Source organism: Periplaneta americana, chromosome 3 (genome assembly GCF_040183065.1).
Source record: "Periplaneta americana isolate PAMFEO1 chromosome 3, P.americana_PAMFEO1_priV1, whole genome shotgun sequence".
Classification (NCBI taxonomy): Eukaryota; Metazoa; Arthropoda; class Insecta; order Blattodea; family Blattidae; genus Periplaneta; species Periplaneta americana.
The window spans coordinates 77,891,447-77,911,251 of record NC_091119.1 but is presented as its reverse complement, the minus strand read 5'-3'; positions in this window follow the sequence as shown (position 1 = coordinate 77,911,251).

The window sequence follows — 19,805 nt, the reverse complement described above, 5'->3', positions numbered from 1 at the left end:
AAATGGATACGATGGAAAAGTAATTAAGATAAGTGAACAATTATGGAAGTGACATTCCATAAAAAAAATCATTAAGTGTATTTGCTACTGAGGGAATTGGTGTTGACTCATCATTTCAGAGTCTATTGATAAACAGGTTATAATATGGTGCTCCTAATTAACTTCTGAAAACAACTGCGAAGCATCAGGGACAAAATAAAAGTGGCAGTATAAAATCGACATAATAGATGGTTGTGATGGTTGAAAAACAAAAAAAGATTGTTGAAAACAGCAGAAATAAAAGTACTTCGCAAAATTGTATGAAACACTTTATGGGATAGAGAAAGAAGTGATAGTGTAAGAGAAACATGTAAAGTTGAAAATATTAATGAATCGGTATATATGACAAAACAGGAATGGGCTAATCATATAAACAGGATGGATAATAAAATAAATTGTTAAAATTGCAAGGGGGATATGACTTTTCTGTGACAACAAACAATTTCTAAACCAACAGAAATATTTCAAGGAGGTAAACTGTCTCTTTTGTGTTGATACTGACAGAATACAGTTAACATCACAGAAAAAATGAAATTGTAGCATTCAACGTCCTCATTATTTTAAATATGCATCTCCATCGTAAAGTGATGTAATATACCGGTACCCTACACGGGCTATGGAGCTGTATTAACAACATCAATGAAGCAAATCTAGTCTTTCAGGTGAAGCTCAATGTAAAGCAGATTTGAATAATTTCAAGGGAAAAATTGTTCCGGGGTCGTGTATCGATCCCGGGATCTCTGGTTGAACGTACCAGCGCTCTTGCCAACTGAGCTACCCGGGAACTCCACCCGACACCGTCTCAACTTTTCCCTTTATATCCACACAACTCGCGTGGGCTGACGAAACGCCAGAGACCCACATCGAGTGCACACAATCTCTGTGTGACTTGGAATTGTGGTTTTCTGTTAACGTACACAGTGACGTATATATTATGCAAATCTAGTCTTTCAGGTGAAGCTCCGGAACAATTTTTTGGATTTTTTGGAAACTGCTTGAAGAGTTTTAAGATATATAGCTTTGAATTTGCGAGTGATTTTCTTTGTTAAAAGAAGAGTTTTTTGCTGTGTTTTTTGGTTCAAGTTGTTTTCAGTGATAAGTACTGACATTGTATACTTCTTGGTGAAAAATATATTATCAATGCACCGATTAGCTATCTAAGAGATCATCCACACCTGTGGAATAACGGTTAGCGCGTCTGGCCGTGAAACCAAGTAGCCCGGGTTCGATTCCCGATCGGGGCAAGTTACCTGGTTGAGGTTTTTCCGGGGTTTTCCCTCAACCCAATGTGAGAAAATGCTGGGTAACTTTCGGTGCTGGACCCCGGACTCATTTCACCGGTATTATCACCGGTATTCATCGCATTGAGACGCTAAATAACCTTAGATGTTGATAAAGCTTCGTAAAATAACCTACTAAAAATGTAACAGAGCTTCATTTTGGGAGGTTATTTACTTAGCGTTTTTCTCATTCTACGAGCCCATTTTTCTCTTTAATTTTTTCCTATACTATAACAACATTTTTTGGTGGAAGAAATATCGAATGCATGAAAAGTAATAAATTTGTGTGTATATTCAGAGCATCTCTGATATATTGTGCATGACGTGCATATTGCAGATGCCAGGTAACCGCAGGGTTAAATTTGAAAATAAATACAATATAAATTATATGAAGGAGACAATTGATTGTCTTAAACAAAGAAAAACTGCCGTAGAGATAACTCGTCTTTTTCTTGGCAAGTTCGACGAGGACCAGGGAGGAACTAAAGAGACTGACATTTCCAGCCTCCCAAGTGTATTAAAAGAGGTAGACAACGAAGCAGCATCATCTTCAGGGCCCTAACAAAGGAGATCTGTGCTTCAAGAAAAGTCGAATGATAAGTCTAAGGAGTTTTGTGCAGATATTGGTCAGGAAAATTCGACGAAGAGAAGCGTAGTGAAAGATAGATACAATGCGTTAGTTGTGATCAGTTGTTTCATGAAACATGTCAAAGCCTTTCAAAATACCGAAATAAGTTCAATTGTTTAGGTTGCAGGCATGAATCAGACTGAGGAATTTAAAATTTGATTGAATATGTTTAAATATTTTGAATTTATGGACTATCATAAAAATACATACTATCACGAAATTATAACGACCCTTCTAGAGTGCTAAAAATGTTTGTATATTTATATTGCTTGTTTGAAACTATTTTATAAATTTATTTGAGGTAAAAATGCTGACATGTAACTTCCTGAGCCCTAATAATGTACCTACGTACCTATATTAAAAACACTATTTTTTTAGAATTCGAACCTTATTCTTGCACAAAATCTTTGTATCACGAAATTAGCCAAGTCTGCCCTATTTACCGTTGATGGCATTTGTCACACTCATACTCTGGACACGACCCAATTTATTATTACAGCAAATAAAGTACAACTCGTTGTGATCCAAAACTACGATCTTAGGGCCTACTATGGAAAAAATATGAGTGGGCTGTACATTCGCTCAAAATGTGGAAGGGGTTTAAAGAACTGGTGACATGCATGAACAACCATGGATGAATGTGACAAAAACAAAAGCGCATCGCCAGGCGGGAGGGCGGGCGCCAGTTGCAGGCGCCGGGCCTGTACTGTAATTGATATGCGCGCCATTAGTGCGTGAATCAATTCCACCCTGTTCGCCCGTACCATTAATTAGGTTAACGCGCCACTTTGAGAGTAAGGGGCCCACTTGTTCCTATTGTATTGATCTCTCCACAGCAAACAAACCGCATCGCACTTCCTACCGATTCCATTAGGGATTCTCAAGTTCGACTCCCGACCTGTGCACACAAATCGGTTACCTCGATAGTGAAATGTGCCCGACCGTACCTCATGAAGGAAAGGCGTTGTACATGTTTACGTATTTGTAGACATCTCCCTTAAAATTATTTACATCACACTGTATATGTGTGTAATGACAGCTGTGAACAGTATGGGATGAAGACAAAGACCGGGGTTATCGAAAGAAAAAATAAAGAAAGTAAACATGTGAATTCGAAATGAGGGAGTGGAAGAAGTGACCAGCTTCAAATACATGGGATGTGCTACAAGTAACAACATGAACTGCTGTCAGAATTATTACGATGTACCGAAATACATATGATATTTCCATGCAGAAATAATCACTTAGTGATATGGTATTTTTTTTAACTTTTTTCCTATTCGGTGTAAAATATTAATTTTTTGTATGTGGCAACTCAACCAAATAAAAATATTTTGAAAAAAAATATTTGGGGGCCCAAATTTGAAAAAAAAAATATATATATATATATATATATATATATATATATATATGCAGGATTGTACTAAAACTGATATATCTAAACCGTTTTTAGAGATAGATTCAAATAGTTTTCTGCAATGTATTTGCAAAAGCATGTTCTACAAACTATCTGTAACAGAATTTTTATATTAGTCCCTACGTTTGTAAAATAAACAATTAAAATTTAATAACAATTTTCTGATTTTCTTTCTTGCAAACAAACGGACGAATTTTTTTAATAAAATCAATTAACAAAATTCTGTTACAGAGAAAAGTTTCCTAATAGTCTAAAGAATGTGTGTTCTAAATTTCATGCATGTATCTTTAATAGTTCAGAAATTATATCCATTTTTGTCTGGCAATGTAGCAAAAAAATAAAGTTACTGGAAGCCGATAAAAGCGGGCGTGTGATTTAAAAATCTATAGCGCAGGAAGTTTAAAAATGACGTCTCAACATCCGATAAGGGCACAAATACCCACAAAATGTTATGCAATGCATTCCACACATATCAAAGGGTATTTTAAAGAATTTTTTTTAAATTTAATTAACCGGAAACAACAATAAAAGTGGTCGAGTTATTTAAAAATCCATAACGCAGGAAGTTTAAAAATGGCGACTCAGCATCCGATAAGGATACAAATACCAACAAAATGTTATGCTATGCATTCCACACATATCACAGGGTATTTTAAAGAATTTTTTTTTTAATTTACTCATTTTTCACCAAAAAATACCATCCTCTCCCCTTAAGACGGCGCTCATTCCGTCGGATCCCGGCCACTTAGTCACTCGTAAAGAGTGCATTTCTGCACATTAATGTGTTGGACATTGTGCCACGGTCACACATCTGTGATCAATGCATGAGGGTTGGCCACTAGAGGGAGCCTAAGAGGTGGAACTTAAACTGAGAGGATTCAATCTGGCATCGGAATGGGAATCCGGTGTGGCTTAGCAGCAGCAGCAGCAGTAGCAGTAGTAATAGTAGTTTTATTTTGTCTGGCAGAGTTAAGGCCATAAGGCCTTCTCTTCCACTCAACCAGGTTTCAATAATATACATGAAATACAAAATTATGTGATGGTTTAGATTAAAAACAACACAAAAACAATACCTTAGGAATTACATACTGTGTCAGCACGTGGAGCTGAAAACCCGGGTTCAAATCCCGTTGCCGGAGAGAATTTTTCTCCGTTCCATCCATCCTTCATCATATGCTGTCAGGATGTCAAAAGGAGGATAGCAATGGCCAAGGAAGCTTTTAATAGAAAAAGGAGCATCTTCTGCGGACCTCTGAAGAAATAACTAAGGAAGTGAAGTGGTCTGTGTGGAGTAGGACATTATGGGATAGAAACATGGACATTACGACGAAGTGAAAAAGAAACATTTGAAAAGTTGATATGAAAAAGAGTGGAGAGTGTGAAATGAACAGACAGGATAAGAAATTAAGCTGTTCTAGAAAGAGTGGGTAAAGACATAATAGTCTAATGCTGAAACTGATCAGGAAGAAAAAAAATAAATTGGTTGGCCACTGACTAAGAAGAAACTGTCTACTGAAGGATGCACTGCAAGGAATGGCGAACAGGAGAAAAGTTCGGGGCTAGGATTGCCATAAGCGTGAGGCAAGAATTGAGGACTCCAACCGTCCAACGTAACATATTGTAATTACGACTTATTTTTTTTTTAGTGTGATCATAAAAATACACAGAAAGTTTACAATGTGCAACAAATAACATATTAATACTATAGAATTATACAATTGAATTTATGATTCAGTTTGTTACTTTATTATTAATCTTGAATAAGTCAGAAGGGAGTGCAAGAGAAGGTCTCACAGCCTTAACTCTGTCAGAAAAAAATAAAGCATTATTATTATTATTATTATTATTATTATTATTATTATTATTATTATTATTATTATTATTTTCTGAAGATGAAATATTCTTCAGCAACACATTGATTTGCATCAGCAGATATTCATGAAATTGCAAGCATGACATGTCTTTAAAATCATATTGAACCATCTTGCTCTAATGGATTCAATTTTTAGCCTATTCCTATCATCTGTTCGATAGTCGATAGAAAAGATTCTTTCCACATATGCATTATGGGCAGTTAAACAGAAATACAGTAAAACTGGGCTATCTCCAGTAATTCTAAATATTGCTTACAATTTTTACAAGAACTGAATAATTCCTAAAGACCCTAGAGCAAAAGTTCTAAATCAATCTCAAAATTCAGGACTTTTGCCGATTTGTTGAAAATCGGGCGGGACACTTCTCCATGCGCTAAAATTCAGGAAAGTCCCGCTTTTTCAGGATGTATAGTAACTCTATTCGGGGCAGAAGAGGATATCAGATGATATACGACATAGGCTACAAGATATATAGATTATATGAGGGGATTAAAGGAAAGTCAGAAAATAGGAAAGATTGGAGAAAGCTGGGTTTGTAGTGAAAGACCTTCCCTTGGGCAGAACACTATGTATGTATGTATGTATGTATGTATGTATGTATGTATGTATGTATGTATGTATGTATGTATGTATGTATGTATGTATGTATGTATGTATGTATGTATGTATGTACATGCGAATTCTAAATGAGGCAGTGGAACAAGTGGACAGCTTCAAATACTTGTGATGTGCTATAAGTAGTAACCTGAGCTGCTGCCAGGAAGTCAAGAGAAGAATAGCAATGGCATAGGAAGTTTTTAAAAGATAAAGGAGCATCTTCTGCGGACTTCTGAAAAAAGAACTAAGGAAATGAAGTGCTCTATATGGAGTGGGGCAGAACCAGGGACATTACGACGAAGTAAAAGAAGCGACTGGAAGAATTTGAAATGTGGATATGGAAAAGAATGGAGAGTGTGAAATGGACAGACAGAATAAGAAATGAAGCTGTGCTAGAAAGAATGGGTAAAGAAAGAATAATACTGAAACTAATCAGGAAAAAAAAAATTGGCTGGGGCACTGGCTAAGAAGGAACTGCCTAGTGCCTACTGAAGAATGCACTGGACGGAATGGCGAACGGGAGAAAAGTTCGGGACAGAAGAAGATTTCAGACTTTAGATAACATTAAGATACATGGATGACGAGAGGAGTCTAAGAAGAAGGCGGAAAATAGGATGCTTGGTATGCAGTGAAAGATTTTCCCTTGAGCAGAACATTATGAATGAGTGAACTGTATAATGGATTTCCCATTTTGCTCGATAGAGAAATTTCAGTATTTTAACAGGTTTATTTGCAATTTAAAATGTTATTTGCCCTCCTCCACACTTGTTTATCACTACTAATCATTCAAAAATGTTATTCACAGGCCCCGTTTACATCTTACGCCCCCACCAAGAGTTTTGAGGGTCTAAATTTGTTCACAAAATTCATGTCACATGAGAATCTGAATCATATAAAAACTTATGTTCTTCGAAAGTTATCCTTCAGTTGAAGACAAAATATGTTTATGAATACCTGTTTCTACTGGAAAATATTTTGTGTAGCCTACATAGTTTGCTAGTTCTACCAAAAATATATAGTTATCTTAACTGAAACTTACATTATGAAAACCCACATGTATTAAGAAAGTCATTTCATAGTAATAAGTAACTATTAAAATCACCAAATACACAATAATAATAATTATCAAATTATAAATTGAATTGTAAAAGACTTCTCTTTTTCATTCTTGCAATATATGGAAAATGTACTGGATCCTTCAAATGAAACCGGTCATCGCTAATAGAAAGAAAGATATCATACTCCTGGTATTGCTTATTTATTCGCTACAATTCTCCCATTGTGATACCAAATGACGTCGATGATCGATAACATGACTTTGCATGCATCTGCTTGCAACTTGAGCTTTTTAGTGCGTTCCTGTGTGTTTCCATTCTATCCTAGACAGACGCGGAAAGGATGTGACTTAAAATGATGGCACCAGGACTCGTCGCCTGTCACAATGCAAAGCAATGCAAGAATTGATCATCTTCCTCCTGAATATCGTCTGACATTCTGTTGACAGATTCTGACAAATTTGAATTTCTGTTAAATAGGTAAGAGTGTCACACCCACTGAGCGCAAATTTTGCGATCCTGTAGATGTTTCAGGAACATTTTATGGGTACTTGCCTGGTTAATTTATTTTTTTATTTTTGTTGGTTATTTTACGACGCTGTATCAACATCTCAGGTTATTTAGCGTCTGAATTAAATTAAGGTGATAATGCCGGTGAAATGAGTCCGAGGTCCAGCACCGAAAGTTACCCAGCATTTGCTCATATTGAATAGAGGAAAAACCTCAACCAGGTAACTTGCCCCAACCGGAATTCGAACCCGGAACACCTGGTTTCACGGCCAGACGCGTTGACCGTTACTCCACAGGTGTGGTCGCCTGGTTAATATTCAGTATTAAACTAAGTTAGCTTATTATTGTTATTATTATTACTATTATTATTATTATTGTTATTACTAATATTATTATTATTATTATTATTATTATTACTACTACTACTACTACTACTACTACTACTATTATTGTGATGATGTTATTCCAACAGAAATACATGTTATGATAAAATAATTGTTTTAGGAATGCAACGTGCACTACAGTTTCAAGATTTGAAAGCAGTTCATGAAAGGCCAAACATTGGAGAGAGTCGAACAATTCAGAGTCTATGATTAGAAGAAAGTTATGTAGTATGTTGGGAATTAATAAGGCACTAAAACCCTTCACGGATGGTGAACTTGTAAAGAGGTGTATGGTAAGAGTTGCAAATAGCCTATACTCTGTCCTAAAGAAGTTGATCATTTTCAAAGAATACGACTTTCACGACCTAGTGAAGTGTTATGAGAAGAACACAGGATATTTCGGATGAAATAAAAAGACATGTTCGAGAGAAAATACAGTCCTTTACACCATATTCTCTTGCAGTTGATGAGAGCTGTGATGTCACAGATATACCTCAGCTGGTCATTTATATTAGGGTTGTGGACAATGACCTAAATATTTTTTAAATATTTAATGGATTTAGTTCCTTTGAAGGAAACTACAAGTGGCGAAGACATTTTTATTACTGTCGTAAATTAAGGAGACAACAATGGTTTGAAGTGGGAAAATTTAATGTCTCGAAAATGATGGTGCTCCAGCATTGGTCGGAGAAAAACGATGTCTGGTTGGAAGGATGAAACACTTTTTAAAAGAGAAAGTTGATAACGATAACATTCATGTGTTTCATTGCATAATACACCAGAAGTCATTATGTGCAAAATCTGTTAATCTTCAAGGGATGGTGGCTACAATTAACAAGATTAAAAGCAATGCACTCAAACACCAACAATTCAAGAAAATGTTGGAGGATCTTGAATTTAATTTGGAAGATCTGACGTATTTTTGTGATGTAAGGTGGCTCAGCAAGGAGGCCATGTTGCGTCGATTTTTTGATCTCAGACATACTGTTGCAATCTTCATGAAAAACCAGGTACGTTTGACACAAAATATAGAATTTCACTATAATACAAATAAATTCGCATAACTCACAAGTTCATTTTTACTTTTCAGGGAAACGTCATTTCAGAATTGGAAAATGATGCTTCCATTTGTAACTTGGCATTTTATGTGATATCTTCCAACCCCTGAATCAACTTAATGTTACATTGCAAGGACGAAACCAAAGCATTATTGACATGTTACGAAAGTATGATAAATACTTGGTTCCAACATTTGAAGAAACGCGAACTTTAATATTTTCCTTGTTTGAAATAATCAAAACAAAATATACAAAATATAGTACTAGAATAGCTTAAATGTGAATTCACAGAACATAGATTCAGTAATATGGGCAGGGCATGTAGCACGTATAGGCAAATTCAGAAATGCATATAGAGTGTTAATTGGGAAACCGGAGGAAAAAAGACCTTTGAGGAGGCCGAGACGTAGATGGGAAGATAATATTAAAATGGATTTGAGGGAGGTGGGATATGATGGTAGAGATTGGATTAATCTTGCTCAGGATAGGAACCAATGGTGGGCTTATGTGAGGGCGGCAATGAACCTTCGGGTTCCTTAAAAACCAGTAAGTAAGTAAGTAAGTAAGTAAGTAAGTAAGTAGATTCAGTGATTTTAGACGTATGCAGAGTGATATTAATCTTTTTGTTAATCCTTTCATAGTAAATGTACAATCCGTGAGAGTGCAGTTCAAGGACGAGTTAATTGATTTACAAAGTGACGTAGAATTCAGAACTAAATGCAGAGAATATGACTTGACAGGCAAAGAAGTATTTTAAAAAGTGAACAAAACGAAATATCCCAAGATGAGCTTATTCGCTGTCACTATGTTAGCTATGTTTGCCTCGATATACCTGTGCGAACAATTATTTTCCAGAAAGAAGATTGCTAAATCCAAACATAGATCCCGATTAACAGATGAGCATCTTTTGAGGATGCTGCGAATCGCAGTAAATTCGTTGGAAATAGATTGCCGATTACTTGCAGAAAAGAATGCACATGTTGAATAGACCGCAATGTGTGGTGGAATATGAAAATAATATCACTTATGATATAATAATATCATAACTATATTAAATATAATAAATAATGTAATAACTGAAGTTTATAGTGTATACTCTTTCCTTTTTAAAATTCAGTTTATTATCCGCATTTGTAAGAGTATGAGAGCACGGGCGGTGCTGCAATGTAGTTGCACTATGTGTGTTATGCAGTGCAGCATCATCTGTGTAATCGGTGCTTCTACAATTTTGAGCATACCGGCTATTAATGACACCTGGCGAGAACTAATCGAAACTTGTCTATGATGTAGACCTAATTGAAAAGATTTTTATTTTCTCTTCCAGAATTTTTGTATTCGACAAATATGCAGAAAAAATGGGAGTATAAGGGTACAGTACATTAGTTATTCATAGATATCAAAAAGGCATATGACTCGGTTATGAAAGAAGTTTTATATAACATTCTTATTGAATTTGGTGTTTCCAAGAAACTAGTTTGATTAATTAAAATGTGTCTCAGTGAAATGTACAGCAGAGTCCGTATAGGACAGTTTCTATCTGATACCTTTCCAATTCACTGCGGGCTAAAGCAAGGAGATGCACTATCACCTTTACTTTTTAACTTCGCTCTAGAATATGCCATTAGGAAAGTTCGGGATAACACAGAGGCTTTGGAATTGAACGGGTTACATCAGCTTCTTGTCTATGAGGATGACGTGAATATGTTAGGAGAAAATCCACAAACGATTAGGAAAACACGGAAATTTTACTTAGCAAGTAAAGCGATAGGTTTGGAAGTACTCGTAAATCCCGAAAAGACAAAGAATATGATTAAATCTCGTGACCAGAATATTGTACGAAATGGAAATATAAAAATTGGAGATTTATCCTTCGAAGAGATGGAGAAATTCAAATATCATGGAGCAACAGTAACAAATATAAATGACACTCGGGAGGAAATTAAACTCAGAATAAATATGAGAAATGCGTGTTATTATTCGGTTGAGAAGCTTTTGTCATCTAGTCTGCTGTCAAAAAATCTGAAAGTTAGAATTTATAAAACAGTTATATTACCGGTTGTTCTGTATGGTTGGGAAACTTGGACTCTCACTTTGAGAGGGGAACAGAGATTAAGGGTGTTTGAGAATACAATTCTTAGGAAAATATTTGGGGCTAAGAGGGATGAAGTTACAGGAGAATGGAGAAAGTTACACAACGCTGAACAGCACGCATAGTATTCTTCACCTGACATAATTAGGAACATTAAATCGCCCTCTGTTCGCAGAAATTATAACTAATGAAGTGTATCAATTTATTGGGGATCATGTACCTTTGAACGCCAGTGTAGCAGGATTATTTTTGTCCTAGTTACTGGAAAGATTTACTGTTAATATAGTCTTTCATAAGTAACGAGTCTATCGAAAAATTAACTATTTTGGATAATTAAAAAAAATGATGTTCATCCTCACGAAAAAGAACCCTTCCCGGTGCCGTGAAGTCGATTTTTAAACAAACAATCCCTCCTCCCGCTGTCAGAGAAAGCTACTTATCCACGTATAATGTGCATTTGATGTCAACTTAAATGATCTGGAGCATGGCCGTCTATACGCCAAGGCTTAAAATGACATCGAGCATGACCTTCTATACGCCAAGGATAATGGCACACCGCCATGATTATACACATTGTTGTGATAGACTGGAATGATAAAATGCCATGCAGCCTCTTAACGTTATTGCAGAAGAGAAAAATTGCTTTCTGGTTTGAACTTGGAAACAGTGTCGCTCAAATTAAGCATTTATTCAGTAGACGAAATGTTTCCAGGCAGGTGGATCGGTCGAACAGGCCCAATCTGTTGGCCTTCACGATCACCTGATTTGACTCCCCTGGACTTTTTCTGGGAATTCATTAAGGATCGTGTCTATTCGACTAAGCCACGCACCATTCCTGATTAGTTGAACGAACTGAACACACGATACAAATGGTTATGCCTGACATGCTCACCACAGTCCATGAAGAGTTGATACATCGCTTACGTTTGTGCATTCAGCAGAACGGAAGACATTTTAAAAATTGTACACCATGTCAACAATTGAAACTTTTTTACATTCATGTGCTTTAATAAAGGTTTAAAACACTAACCATTCTTTCTTTTAATAGTTCTGACGGCGAGGGGAGGGGGTGTTTGTTTCCAAATCGACTGTACGGCACCGGGAAGGGTTGTTATTCGTGAAGATGCACATCATTTCAAAAAATTATCCAAAATAGTTAATTTTTCGATAGACTCATTACTTATGAAATATCTTGTACTATTAATAAATTGTCACTTGAATTTATTTGCCTCTCATTTCTTCAGATACAATTATCATAAATTTATGTCATAGACAGATTAAATATATCTATGACATAAGTTTATGTATTACGTTGATTCGAGGTGCTCTTTTGATCCCTATTATACGGAAAAAAAAAACAAGATCCTAGGGCTAGTCAGGCATAGTGGATAAAACAGAGTCCGCAAACTTTCAGATCTTGAATAATATTACCCTGAAAATGGAATCTATCCATTCTGGTACTACATGTAGGTCTCAATACACACCTCGAAATCCAGAATCAATCACCGTGAAAGCCTAATATATCGCGAATCACTTCTCATTTCGATTGTGGACCAATTCTCTCTCTCTCTCACACACTCAATGAAAGCTATTCAGTGGCAACTTCTGAAATAAACACTATATTCTCTTCTTGTGTAACGAAAGCGTCCATCATATACGGTCATACATGGGTTGCGAGAGATAAGTATGTTTAAAGATGTCGTTGTGATCGCTGATTGGCTTACGTGTTGCAGTCTGAAATGTATACCCTTTTGTTGTCTATGCAGATAACGAGCTGGCCGACTTCTACGACAAATGCTGATGGATTGTGTGGATCGAGTATTTCCCTTTTGTGGCATTAAATACGAAAGCAGATTATTCCTTTGTTGTTGATGCCACTGCAGGACACCAACCTGCTGACGTTCTCTTGTCTATCCTGCTGAATGTTCAACTTGAAACCAAAAATGTCAAATAGGTATACAGGTTTGCTTCCGATCTCTGATAACAAATTTGAATGACATCATGTGCGTCAGAAGTCATACGACAGCTTAACTGTGGCGCGAAGTGACAGACTAGTAGTGAGTGATCTCATAGTCAGAGTGCACGGCGACTCACATCAGAAATTCCCAAGAAAATCGAGCCTTTTTGGAAGGAGTACATAACAACCCTTTCCGATGTCAAGTACAGTTAAGTGAATATAAAAGAAGCCTGCAATAAACGATGTTTCGTTATTTCCAAGAAAGGCATCTTCTGTGTACTTAATAAGATTGGTAAAGCCCGAATGGAATTAATTTGTATCTTGTGGAGTGCGGCGTCTTGTGACGGGGGGTGGATTTGCTTGGTCTTTCCTCTCTCGAATTAATCTCATCCGAGCTTTACCAGTCTTATTAAGTACACACAAGATTCCTTTCTTGGAAATAACGAAACCACTTTTTTTTGCAGGCTCCTATGATTTTCACGTAATTGTATTTGGCATCTGAAAGAGTTGTTATGTACCCCTCCCAAAAAGGCTCGATTTTCTTGGGCATTGCTATTGTGATACACAGTGCACTCTGATTATGAAATCACTCACTACTGGTCGTCACTCTCGCCGCAATTCAGCTGTCGGTGTGATTTCTGACGCACACGACGCCATTCAAATTCGTTATTAAGATCGGAAACAACCCTGTATTAAAATTGTCGGTTATTTCATGATGAGATCATTCATAATTCTAATTTATACGCAAAAATATTATGAAACGAGAACGTTCTCAGTAACTATATATAAACTAAACAAATTGGAAATCTAGTAATTAGAATTGGTGCATTAGCTAATCATTTGCGGGCATTGCGCGTAGGGAGCTGCACTGAAACAAGTGGAAGTTGCATTAGTAAGTAATACGTGTATTAAGTATTAGCACAGTCTAATATATACAGTCGCGCAACTTCAACACTTGTTTTGCCAACATTCACGACACTAGCGCTCAAGCGGCAGGCAAGGCACTGGTCATAGGGTTGATACAGCCAGCACGTGCTTTAAAGATATGCGAGATGTTATAATAACGTTTTAATCATGCGTCGGAATAAAGGCAATGTGTGCAATGACGAAAATTGCAGTAACAACAAGTTTAAATCTCCGAATTTGTCGTTCTTCAGATTCCCTAAAGACTAAGAGAAAATCATAACTCAGTCATAATCTATAATCCACGCTGTAGGTAGCCTACGTATTGTGTTCTATAAAACACTTTTTAGTTATCAGTTACCTATTTGTATGTCAGGAAGGAGAGTTTAAATAAAAACAAAGTAAATAGCTGTTACATTATATTATTGTTTTGCAGAGATCATGTGTAAATGTAACCATTCCGATTTTGGATAATGTATCTACAGTTTTTAATGCAAGTAGTTCCATAATTTTTGTATTCGTGTTTTTTTCTTTATATTTTTCAAAAGTTGAATGTTATATTGCATTCAAGTAGGGATTATGGTGTTAATTTTTCAAGAATTCATGGCGTATTATAATCCTTTTGCAAAATATTCACTTCTTGAATAAATCCAGACTGTGTCGATAAATTTCTGACATGTTGGTGTAGATTCATGTGACAGACGTATTAGGTTCTCAAGAAATAAAAGAGCCTTTTTAAATTTAATATAAAAAGCAATCTTTTCTGTAATAATTTGCATGACTGTTATTGGTGTTGATTTTACATTCCCAGTGATTATTTGAGCCGTTCAAAGCAGAAGTGGTATAAGTCAAAATTAGGTAATGAGGTTTAAAGTAAAAATTCTGTAAAATATAACGCAAAGTAGCAATTAATATATCCTTCGTGCTATTCACTGACTACTAATAGTTTAAATGAATTCAATATTGACTGCTACTTTGCGCTGTATTTTACAGAATGTTTACTTTAACCCTCATTACCCATTTTTGACTTACACCACTTCTGCTCTGAAAATAAAATTAGGCCTACATTTTCTGAGTTAATTGAAGTTACAATTTTTTCAACAAAATTGTGTATTCATTTGTTCTCACCTACGTCATAATAACAGCAAGTGCATATAAATTGCGTGTTATATAGGTAGGGTAAGTTAAAATTAAGTTTATTTGTGAAAACTGGAAATGTAATGTAAAATGCGGTAAACTTTCCATAAAAATTTAAGCCATAATTCAGCACTATTAGCGACTCAAAATAATAATAATAATAATAATAATAATAATAATAATAATAATAATAATAATAATAATAAAAATGGAAAAATAATGAACTTCATAAATCAATGTTTGTCAAATTAAGGTTTAAATCTTCCCCTTTTTTATTTTTAAGTTTACCTCAGCGGCCGAGTTTGCCCCAATTTGCGGTATGGAAAATAGTTAATTTCTCAGGAAATAGGGAGAGGAGTTCACCACGCGATGTACCCTACGAGATATGCCCTACAATTTTGACTCTTCTCACAGGAAATATAGAGTTTCAATGGTTCATAAATATATTTAGGAATGAATTGAATTAACAGTCCACGTACAAACAATTATATTATTTCAAACCATGATACGTGATCAGGGCCATGATTGAGTTGTAAGGAGCAAAAAGAATTACGTTTATTCCCAGCTTCTGAAACTTGTAGATTAACTGCGTGTGAAATTCTTCTAGGATTCTAAAGTAAAATTAATAAGAACCATATACACTTATTGTAGAGCATAAAAATATAAAATAAATTACGCAAAACCCGTTTTCTGATGTGTTATCATATGTCGTGTGCACACTTTTAACTTGCCTGCCGCTAGAGGGCTACTGTCGCGCCAGCTGTCAAATGTTGGCATATTTTATACGTATGAGTTGCGCGACTGTATGTTTTAGACTGTGGTATTAGTATTAGCTAAGTGAATGCAACATTCCTTGTTAAAATATGAATTGCTGTTTTCCATAATAGCGTATACTTCTAAAAAATCTTTCTTCTTCTTCTTCTTCTTCTTCTTCTTCTTCTTCTTATTGTTATTTCGTATAAAGTGTGTGTCAGTCTCTCGATCCTTATTCTTAGCTGTCGTTGTCAAAGAATCTTGACCTTCATAGGAATGAGGTATTTTTATATACCGTACTTAATGGAATAATTATTAAATATTGGCAATAAGAAAGCTTTAATTATTCAGTGCTCGTTTGTTACAGTTATATACTTAATGTGTTCTTGACTTGACAAAGTTTGTCGTATTCCTAAGTGTATAATATAATATTTGTCCAGGTATTCGTGCACTTAAGTCTAGCTACTTACGTGAATAATTCGTGGAATAATTTTATTTAGGGAAATTTTAACTTTTTTTTTTTTCATTGTGACTTTTCGTATTAAATGTGTGTGCACGGGTTGCGTAGAGTAGAAAAGACAGAATAAAAGTTTCGTATAAGGCTTGGGCTTGTACGCAAAGACAAATGGAAAGACTGAGAATATGTCAGTGAAAAATGTAAAGACGAATTTTGAACGTCAAAATAACCGACAGGATACCCAATGCGTAACTCAGAACAAGATACAAGAAGAAGGACGTGGGAAACCAGGCACAAGAGCTAAAGTGGAAATGGGGAGGTTATGCTGCTAGACTGTAACAGGATGATGGGCTTACGCTACAACAGTGTGGGACGTCCGAACTGGGAAAAGGAGGAGAGGCCGTCCCAAATGTAGGCTAGATGGGTGGATGACTTCCAGACAGCAACTGGAGCAGACTGGACAAGACTCGCCAGGGACAGAGTGCAGTGGAAAACTCTAGGGAGAGAGATAGCAAGGTGTAGTGCAGTGTAGTGAAGTGCTTCAGACACAAAGTGGCAAGATAGTGTGACGAAAATTCAGACTAGGAGGCAAACACGCATACCAAGAACTAGAGACACAAAAGGATTATTATCATTATCATATTATTATTATTATTATTATTATTATTATTATTATTATTACTTTACTTTACTTTACTATTTAAATTGAGATCTGATTATTTCATGAATGGATACGCTAAAAAAAAGTCTTCTAGGCCTCAATAAAGACTCAAATAATTTGCGCAGCAGCCCTTGTAGCACAATATAATGTACAAAGTCAGCTAACTTACCTTAGCCATACACGGTACAACGATTTCTGCAAACTTAGGTTTAGTTGTGATATGATGCTCTTAGAAGTTGCCTGCTTAGCAATTATAATTGCTTGTCCTACGGAAACGGAATGATGTTCAAAACAAAAATGGAAGACTATGAAAGACTGGTTGAAGCAAAAGTGTATTTTTGGCCATCAAAATGTAATAGTCGAATCTGACCTAAGTTCATCTGTGGACTATAAAATTATTTAAGGATGGGTTCTACCACGTTTGATGAGCTACTGGAAATAGTAACTCCTCTATTTAAAAGAGTACAGGCAGGGTGCGAATTAACGGAGGGATGGGGAGGATTTCCCCCTATTGGAAAGTTATCCCCCTCTCATAAATTCGTATTAACATCTCTGCCAGGGATAACTTCTATCCCTCTCACAAAATATAATTGTTTTAATACGAGTATATGTACTTTATAAAGTATAAAGTAAGCAAAGAAAATATTATTGATGTATTTTCATCACCGACAAGCTGACAACAATCGATAACTTAATAATTACATATCTTATCTTAAGCCTGCGCATGGATATAGTAATAATAATAATAATAATAATAATAATAATAATAATAATAATAATAATAATAATAATAATAAGCTGTACGTAGGCCTAATGTTTTGAATGACAATCGCTTTTCAGGATGATTGAAATGTACAGCTTGATTCAGGGATTTTGGCCCCTCCAAAAAGTAAGTAGATAGACTAAGAGGTCCACACCTGTGGAGTAACGGTCAGCGCGTCTGGCTGCAAAACCAGGTGGCCCGGGTTCGAATCCCGGTCGGGGCAAGTTACCTGGTTGAGGTTTTTTCCGGGGTTTTCCCTCAACCCAATAGGAGCAAATGCTGAGTAACTTTCGGTGCTGGACCCGGACTCATTTCACCGGCATTATCACCTTCATATCATTCAGACGCTAAATAACCTAGATGTTGATATAGCGTCGTAAAATAACCCAATAAAATAAAAATAGACTAAGAGCGAGTTACTCATCACTACTGGCGGGCTGGGTCACAAAGGTCAGGCCACACAGTCATAATACCTAATACTTCCTTCTTATCATGTCGCGATACACTCCGTCTTAAAACACAATATTCTTTCACACGTTCCATTACTAACCACTACATCTGTTGACTAAACAGTGTCATGTTGACTTATATTTTCTAGACATGAGAGTCCCTCAGCTTCGAGCATAGATATTATATTAATTCTTCCTCTTTCCTCCTCCCCTCCTATGCACACTTATGATAAATTTCTTTCTTATGACGCAACATACAGCTCCTCACTAGCCAAACAACCAAGGACAGGGGCCATTAACACTGAATCGAGCTGAACAGGCTAAGGCAGTGTAATCATTGCTGAAAGCATTATGAAGCACTTCAAGTGTCTAGCTTGCAAATTTTTCAACTTGATATAAAACTTGATGCACACACGTTCCACAGGTCTTTGTCAATTATTGCGGAATCGAAGAGCAATTCTGCCACGTGGTCGCAACAACATCGCAAACGAAACAAATAACACTCTACAAAAACATCTCAACACATAAACAACACAAACAAACAAATCCAACCACACAGGCGTATACAAACTCAAATGTAACACCTGCAACAACTTCTGCATAGGACAGACAGACAGACAGATAGACATCATTTCAAACACATTACAAAGAACACATCACAGCCATAACAAAATTACAAAACACTTCCAGGTATGCAGAACACATCACAAATGCTAACCACACCTACAGAGACATCTAGGCAGACATGGAAATTCTACACATCCAACTAAAAAGCCAGAAACTAAACACAATAGAACAATACGAAATATACAGACATACAAAAACACATCCAAATGAAATTCTAAATACACAACTCAATTTCAGAACACACACACTGTTTGACTCCACATTACACTACAGAAACACACCCCCACAGGATACAAAACAAAAGGAGCCAAGACCAGCAACAACCAGTTCTGAAGAAGGCCAGTAACAGGCCGAAACATGTTAACTAGGTACGGTAAAATTTAACATGAGAAAGACATATAATACAATTTCCAAAATAAAAAAAAAACGTTTGAAACAAAATACAAATTTCTGAATAAAATGTTATTTTGTGAATAATAAAATTACGAGTACGTCAGATAAGTATACGAGTTTCTTCATTAACTTGTAGAAAAATGCATGCAATTATTTTGCTATTCAAATTCGCCTTTATGTTTCCACTCTAGGCATAACTGATGCTGTTATTAGATACAAAGCATTGAACTATCGTGCATAAAAAAGTTATTGTATCTCTTTTTCAGTCGAAGGATAACGTGAATCCATCAATTATGTCGAAGAAGAAGAAGAAGAAGAAGAAGAAGAAGAAGAAGAAGAAGGAAAAAAAGGGATGCTGGACGAACTGTCAAAGATCGAAGACATTGCTGTGCATAGCACAAATGGCCTACAGAAACCTTCGAAAAATGAAACCTGGTATTGCCATCTGTACTGGAGCGACAGATAGATTGACATGAGATTCTGTACCCGATACAGACAATACGTGTATGAAGAGTGTGTGTGTGAAGGACTGACTGTTCGTGACAAAATTTCAGATTTTGTATGCACTTTCTGTCAGGACATCATACAATTAAGCAATTCTGGACAAATGTGAGTTCTGAGAGTATACAGTATACTGTACCATACTTCTCACTGTACATGATTATGAATTATCATGTAAGATGTGCAGAGACCCGAAGTATAGTATAATATACCTACATTTGTGCCCTAATTGTAACCTCCAGAATTTTTTTCAGCGTTTTTTCTCATGTCAGTG